The sequence below is a fragment of the Schistocerca americana genome, chromosome 6, assembly GCF_021461395.2.
Source record: "Schistocerca americana isolate TAMUIC-IGC-003095 chromosome 6, iqSchAmer2.1, whole genome shotgun sequence".
Classification (NCBI taxonomy): domain Eukaryota; kingdom Metazoa; phylum Arthropoda; class Insecta; order Orthoptera; family Acrididae; genus Schistocerca; species Schistocerca americana.
The window spans coordinates 289804580-289812079 of NC_060124.1; the positions used below are offsets into that span (position 1 = coordinate 289804580).

Below are 7500 nucleotides of genomic sequence, written 5' to 3' on the forward strand. Positions count from 1 at the left end.
ATCCCACAGCGCCAGTTCTGCTTACCAAAAGTGGCCCACTTGGCACTCCGATCCGAGTCGTTTGCTCGCGGCTTCAGCATATCAAGCAAGCCGGAGATCTCACCCATTTAAAGTTTGAGAATAGGTTGAGGTCGTTTCGGCCCCAAGGCCTCTAATCATTCGCTTTACCGGATGAGACTCGTACGAGCACCAGCTATCCTGAGGGAAACTTCGGAGGGAACCAGCTACTAGATGGTTCGATTAGTCTTTCGCCCCTATACCCAGCTCCGACGATCGATTTGCACGTCAGAATCGCTACGGACCTCCATCAGGGTTTCCCCTGACTTCGTCCTGGCCAGGCATAGTTCACCATCTTTCGGGTCCCAACGTGTACGCTCTAGGTGCGCCTCACCTCGCAATGAGGACGAGACGCCCCGGGAGTGCGGAGGCCGCCGCCCCGTGAAGGGCGGGGAAGCCCCATCCTCCCTCGGCCCGCGCAAGGCGAGACCTTCACTTTCATTACGCCTTTAGGTTTCGTACAGCCCAATGACTCGCGCACATGTTAGACTCCTTGGTCCGTGTTTCAAGACGGGTCGTGAAATTGTCCAAAGCTGAAGCGCCGCTGACGGGAGCGATTATTCCGCCCGAGAGCATCCCGAGCCAACAGCGGCGCGGGTCCGGGGCCGGGCCAGGTAGGTCCGTCATCCGGGAAGAACCGCGCGCGCTTGCCGGGAGCCCGAGCGCCCAAAGGGGCGAATCGACTCCTCCAGATATACCGCCGGGCAGCCAGCCAGGACACCGGGGCTCTGCCCAACAGACGCGAACCGAGGCCCGCGGAAGGACAGGCTGCGCACCCGGGCCGTAGGCCGGCACCCAGCGGGTCGCGACGTCCTACTAGGGGAGAAGTGCGGCCCACCGCACACCGGAACGGCCCCACCCCGCGGCGAGTGGAAAGGCAACCGGACACGACCCCGCCGCGGATTGCTCCGCGCGGGCGGCCGGCCCCATCTGCCGAGGGCGGAGGCCAGTGGCCGGATGGGCGTGAATCTCACCCGTTCGACCTTTCGGACTTCTCACGTTTACCCCAGAACGGTTTCACGTACTTTTGAACTCTCTCTTCAAAGTTCTTTTCAACTTTCCCTCACGGTACTTGTTCGCTATCGGTCTCGTGGTCATATTTAGTCTCAGATGGAGTTTACCACCCACTTGGAGCTGCACTCTCAAGCAACCCGACTCGAAGGAGAGGTCCCGCCGACGCTCGCACCGGCCGCTACGGGCCTGGCACCCTCTACGGGCCGTGGCCTCATTCAAGTTGGACTTGGGCTCGGCGCGAGGCGTCGGGGTAGTGGACCCTCCCAAACACCACATGCCACGACAGGCGGCAGCCTGCGGGGTTCGGTGCTGGACTCTTCCCTGTTCGCTCGCCGCTACTGGGGGAATCCTTGTTAGTTTCTTTTCCTCCGCTTAGTAATATGCTTAAATTCAGCGGGTAGTCTCGCCTGCTCTGAGGTCGTTGTACGAGGTGTCGCACGCCACACCGCCAGCCGGCTGTGCACGCTACCGAGTAAGTACCGGTATGCGAACCGCCAGGCGACGGGCGCGCATCGCACGTTTAAGGAGGCGCGGCCGGCCCCACAGGCGGCCGCGACGCTCCCAGGTCTGCGAAGCGGGGCAAACGCCGCGCGCTTCAGTATACGTAGCCGACCCTCAGCCAGACGTGGCCCGGGAACGGAATCCATGGACCGCAATGTGCGTTCGAAACGTCGATGTTCATGTGTCCTGCAGTTCACATGTCGACGCGCAATTTGCTGCGTTCTTCATCGACCCACGAGCCGAGTGATCCACCGTCCTGGGTGATCTTTTCTTAGTTTCCACTGTCTCTTTCAAGACAGTTGCATAGGCGGGACGTAGGCGTGTGGCGTCCCCTGTTCAAGCGTTCTGTGTCCAACGGCCTCACGGCCGATGGGCGTCGTACGGCTCCACACCGGAGCGGACAGGCAGTCGGGCGAAAGTCATTCAAAACCGGCGCCAGGCGCCAGGTGCCGCAGGCCAGCCGCTCCAGCGCTTCAGCGCTCGTACCACACAACATTGGCGTTAGTTTTGAGAAGCACGCGTGGTTCCGCACGCGGCGCACGGCTACTGCGAGCCGTACAGGTAGCGTGTTGCGCGACACGACACGCACATCGAAAGACATGCAGTCTAGTCGGTAATGATCCTTCCGCAGGTTCACCTACGGAAACCTTGTTACGACTTTTACTTCCTCTAAATGATCAAGTTTGGTCATCTTTCCGGTAGCATCGGCAACGACAGAGTCAATGCCGCGTACCAGTCCGAAGACCTCACTAAATCATTCAATCGGTAGTAGCGACGGGCGGTGTGTACAAAGGGCAGGGACGTAATCAACGCGAGCTTATGACTCGCGCTTACTGGGAATTCCTCGTTCATGGGGAACAATTGCAAGCCCCAATCCCTAGCACGAAGGAGGTTCAGCGGGTTACCCCGACCTTTCGGCCTAGGAAGACACGCTGATTCCTTCAGTGTAGCGCGCGTGCGGCCCAGAACATCTAAGGGCATCACAGACCTGTTATTGCTCAATCTCGTGCGGCTAGAAGCCGCCTGTCCCTCTAAGAAGAAAAGTAATCGCTGACAGCACGAAGGATGTCACGCGACTAGTTAGCAGGCTAGAGTCTCGTTCGTTATCGGAATTAACCAGACAAATCGCTCCACCAACTAAGAACGGCCATGCACCACCACCCACCGAATCAAGAAAGAGCTATCAATCTGTCAATCCTTCCGGTGTCCGGGCCTGGTGAGGTTTCCCGTGTTGAGTCAAATTAAGCCGCAGGCTCCACTCCTGGTGGTGCCCTTCCGTCAATTCCTTTAAGTTTCAGCTTTGCAACCATACTTCCCCCGGAACCCAAAAGCTTTGGTTTCCCGGAGGCTGCCCGCCGAGTCATCGGAGGAACTGCGGCGGATCGCTGGCTGGCATCGTTTATGGTTAGAACTAGGGCGGTATCTGATCGCCTTCGAACCTCTAACTTTCGTTCTTGATTAATGAAAACATACTTGGCAAATGCTTTCGCTTCTGTTCGTCTTGCGACGATCCAAGAATTTCACCTCTAACGTCGCAATACGAATGCCCCCGCCTGTCCCTATTAATCATTACCTCGGGTTCCGAAAACCAACAAAATAGAACCGAGGTCCTATTCCATTATTCCATGCACACAGTATTCAGGCGGGCTTGCCTGCTTTAAGCACTCTAATTTGTTCAAAGTAAACGTGCCGGCCCACCGAGACACTCACTCAAGAGCACCCTGGTAGGATTGCAACGGGGTCCGCCTCGGGACGCACGAGCACGCACGAGGCGCGTCGCACGCCTTCAGTTCGCCCCACCGGCAGGACGTCCCACGATACATGCCAGTTAAACACCGACGGGCGGTGAACCAACAGCGTGGGACACAAATCCAACTACGAGCTTTTTAACCGCAACAACTTTAATATACGCTATTGGAGCTGGAATTACCGCGGCTGCTGGCACCAGACTTGCCCTCCAATAGATACTCGTTAAAGGATTTAAAGTGTACTCATTCCGATTACGGGGCCTCGGATGAGTCCCGTATCGTTATTTTTCGTCACTACCTCCCCGTGCCGGGAGTGGGTAATTTGCGCGCCTGCTGCCTTCCTTGGATGTGGTAGCCGTTTCTCAGGCTCCCTCTCCGGAATCGAACCCTGATTCCCCGTTACCCGTTACAACCATGGTAGGCGCAGAACCTACCATCGACAGTTGATAAGGCAGACATTTGAAAGATGCGTCGCCGGTACGAGGACCGTGCGATCAGCCCAAAGTTATTCAGAGTCACCAAGGCAAACGGACCGGACGAGCCGACCGATTGGTTTTGATCTAATAAAAGCGTCCCTTCCATCTCTGGTCGGGACTCTGTTTGCATGTATTAGCTCTAGAATTACCACAGTTATCCAAGTAACGTGGGTACGATCTAAGGAACCATAACTGATTTAATGAGCCATTCGCGGTTTCACCTTAATGCGACTTGTACTGACACATGCATGGCTTAATCTTTGAGACAAGCATATGACTACTGGCAGGATCAACCAGGGAGCTGCGTCAACTAGAGCTGAGCAGCCGGCCGCCCGGGAGTGTGTCCCGGGGGCCCGCGCGAACACGCAAGCGTCCGCTCAATTATTCTGCAAACAGGAGGAGGCTGAGCTCCCCTGCACAATACACCTCGAAACCCTCTCAGGTCCCTGCGGCGCGCAGCGCCGTCCTAAGTACTTGGTCGGGTTCGAGAGAGGCGCAATCGCCCGGAGTTTGGCGAGTAGACGCTTTAGGTGCGACCACCCGTGCTCCCAACTGAGCTTGCCGCTGCCGACAGAGGCCCGGGAGCGTGCTGTCGTGGCATTGCCGGCGGGAGACAACACGCGCCACCTACGGTGGCCGGCAGCTCCAACGCCAGCGCCACAGAAGGACAAAAGCCCCACTTGGGTGCCGAAGCGAACTCTCCCAGCACAGCGCACGCGCCAACACGTCCGCACAGCTGCGATACAAACCACCTGCGAGAACCGCAGAGGCGACCGAGCAGCAGACGGCGTCGCGGCGCCGAGCGCCGGGCGGCGGCGCATCCTCAGCGCACACAGTCCTCAATCGGACCAGCACACTGCAGATGTCCACCGCGCTTCGCACCGGGCCCGCGAGGACCTACTTTGGCCGCACGGCGCCGCGTGCAGGGTGCGCCGGCGCGCAGCTGCGCCGCCTGCCGCCTCCGTCGGCCGGCGCGCCTGCCACTGGCCGCCCCCACCAGCCGGCTGTAGCGCGTGCGCCCACGCACCGCGCGGCCAGCACGCCGGGAGGCCCCCCCTCACCGGCCGGGGACGGTCCCACCCAGCCACCGCCGCGTATCGCTTCACACCCACATGCCATTCACGTTCGTGGGCATGGTGGGTATCGCTGAAACAACCGGTTGGTAGCTCAACCGATCGTCGCCATCACTGATTCACCTCTAGCGAGAACAACCGCACCACAACGGTTTACCAGTTGTTCATTTGCGTAACGTCACCAGCAAACGTAGACGTCCATCGCCATTTGCAAATTCAACGATTGTTGCATGCCTGTGTCAGGTGTCACGACACACTATGTCTGCCCACATACACGCAACAACATGTGCACGCTTCGCGAACACGTGGAAGGTGGCCCCCGTACGTATGCGATGTCCATTGCGCGAACGACTGTCAACCGGCCTCTGTCGCATGTCGCAGATGTGGCACGCAGTGCACCATGCTATCACGGTGTGTGAGAAGAGACGACTACGTCTGACAACACGCGCCACTACATCAACAGACGGCTCATGCTGATCGCCATCCACGGCATACCATACTGCAATCCAGCTCTTATAGGGAGACGACACGTAGCTGAGTGCACAATATTTGGACCGTATGGTTCGCCGTTGTTGGCGCAGTCGTGGTACGGTCAAACATGTACCACGATGTATCATTCAGTACATGAGGACCAATGTGCAGTACAGTGTGTGATTTGGACGTACAACATCAGCGGACAGTTGACACAAGCCGTACCACAACGTAGGCTGTGCTTCGCCATGCGAATGCCAATGAACAACTGCGAAGGGCATTGAGCATGTACGTCCTGCTGCCATCCGCATTACAGTGTATAGCTGCAAGGTGTTTAACATGAAGCGATACTCTGGGGACCGGGCAGTGCGAGTAGCAAACTATATTGCGGGGGTTGCAGTTAGGCAACACTACACTAATTTAACGCGTCGTATGACAATTACAGAGCAGGTTAAGGCCCAACGTGTGTTGGGTTAAGGCCCAACGTGTGTTGGGTTAAGGCCCAACGTGTGTTGGGTTAAGGCCCAACGTGTGTTGGGTTAAGGCCCAACGTGTGTTGGGTTAAGGCCCAACGTGTGTTGGGTTAAGGCCCAACGTGTGTTGGGTTAAGGCCCAACGTGTGTTGGGTTAAGGCCCAACGTGTGTTGGGTTAAGGCCCAACGTGTGTTGGGTTAAGGCCCAACGTGTGTTGGGTTAAGGCCCAACGTGTGTTGGGTTAAGGCCCAACGTGTGTTGGGTTAAGGCCCAACGTGTGTTGGGTTAAGGCCCAACGTGTGTTGGGTTAAGGCCCAACGTGTGTTGGGTTAAGGCGCAACGTGGGTTAGGTTAAGGCGCAACGTGGGTTAGGTTAAGGCGCAACGTGGGTTAGGTTAAGGCGCAACGTGGGTTAGGTTAAGGCGCAACGTGGGTTAGGTTAAGGCGCAACGTGGGTTAGGTTAAGGCGCAACGTGGGTTAGGTTAAGGCGCAACGTGGGTTAGGTTAAGGCGCAACGTGCGTTAGGTTAAGGCGCAACGTGGGTTAGGTTAAGGCGCAATATAGGTTACGTTAAGGCGCAATATAGGTTAGGTTAAGGCGCAATATAGGTTAGGTTAAGGCGCAATATAGGTTACGTTAAGGCGCAATATAGGTTAGGTTAAGGCGCAATATAGGTTAGGTTAAGGCGCAACGTGGGTTAGGTTAAGGCGCAACGTGCGTTAGGTTAAGGCGCAACGTGGGTTAGGTTAAGGCGCAATATAGGTTACGTTAAGGCGCAATATAGGTTAGGTTAAGGCGCAATATAGGTTAGGTTAAGGCGCAATATAGGTTACGTTAAGGCGCAATATAGGTTAGGTTAAGGCGCAATATAGGTTAGGTTAAGGCGCAATATAGGTTAGGTTAAGGCGCAACGTGGGTTAGGTTAAGGCGCAACGTGGGTTAGGTTAAGGCGCAACGTGGGTTAGGTTAAGGCGCAACGTGGGTTAGGTTAAGGCGCAACGTGGGTTAGGTTAAGGCGCAACGTGGGTTAGGTTAAGGCGCAACGTGGGTTAGGTTAAGGCGCAACGTGGGTTAGGTTAAGGCACAATATGGGTTAGGTTAAGGCACAATATGGGTTAGGTTAAGGCACAATATGGGTTAGGTTAAGGCACAATATGGGTTAGGTTAAGGCACAATATGGGTTAGGTTAAGGCACAATATGGGTTAGGTTAAGGCACAATATGGGTTAGGTTAAGGCACAATATGGGTTAGGTTAAGGCACAATATGGGTTAGGTTAAGGTACAATATGGGTTAGGTTAAGGTACAATATGGGTTAGGTTAAGGTACAATATGGGTTAGGTTAAGGTACACATTGTTGTAAGGAAAGGTGTATTGGGGGGGGGGGGGCGGCGGCGGCGGCCGGTTTGTTGATTGTGATTATAGTAAGTGGATGCCTGCGGCATCATCTGATTTGCCACGTCAGGATGCACCTTTGGCTCATGACAGGCGGCGCTCTGATTCCATGCTTGTGGCAGACCTGTGTCTTTCATTCCTGCCATTGTTTGTGTGCTGTGACAGGAGGCAGTATTGTGATGTTGGGTGTACCCCTGTGTAGGACATGTGTGGGTGTTGGTGGCTTAGCTGAGCAATGGTGGTTGTCGGAAGGGTGGGATATTCTGTTTTGTGAGTGGACCTCCCGGTCTGG

General features: G+C 56.1%; 3 non-coding genes across 3 annotated transcripts in view; all 3 read right to left on the reverse strand.

Annotated features, from left to right (window-relative positions):
- Positions 1-1492, reverse strand: part of LOC124621048 — a 4222-nt gene extending 2730 nt beyond the window's left edge. The window contains exon 1 of the ribosomal RNA XR_006980531.1: positions 1-1492. This exon is cut by the window's left edge and continues 2730 nt beyond it. This is a non-coding gene — a ribosomal RNA (large subunit ribosomal RNA).
- A 188-nt stretch (positions 1493-1680) lies between these two features.
- LOC124620751 lies at positions 1681-1835 on the reverse strand. Its single transcript, XR_006980294.1, has one exon. It is a non-coding gene; the product is annotated as a 5.8S ribosomal RNA (ribosomal RNA).
- A 351-nt stretch (positions 1836-2186) lies between these two features.
- Positions 2187-4096, reverse strand: LOC124620990. Its single transcript, XR_006980485.1, has one exon. It is a non-coding gene; the product is annotated as a small subunit ribosomal RNA (ribosomal RNA).
- Positions 4097-7500: the final 3404 nt, after the last annotated feature.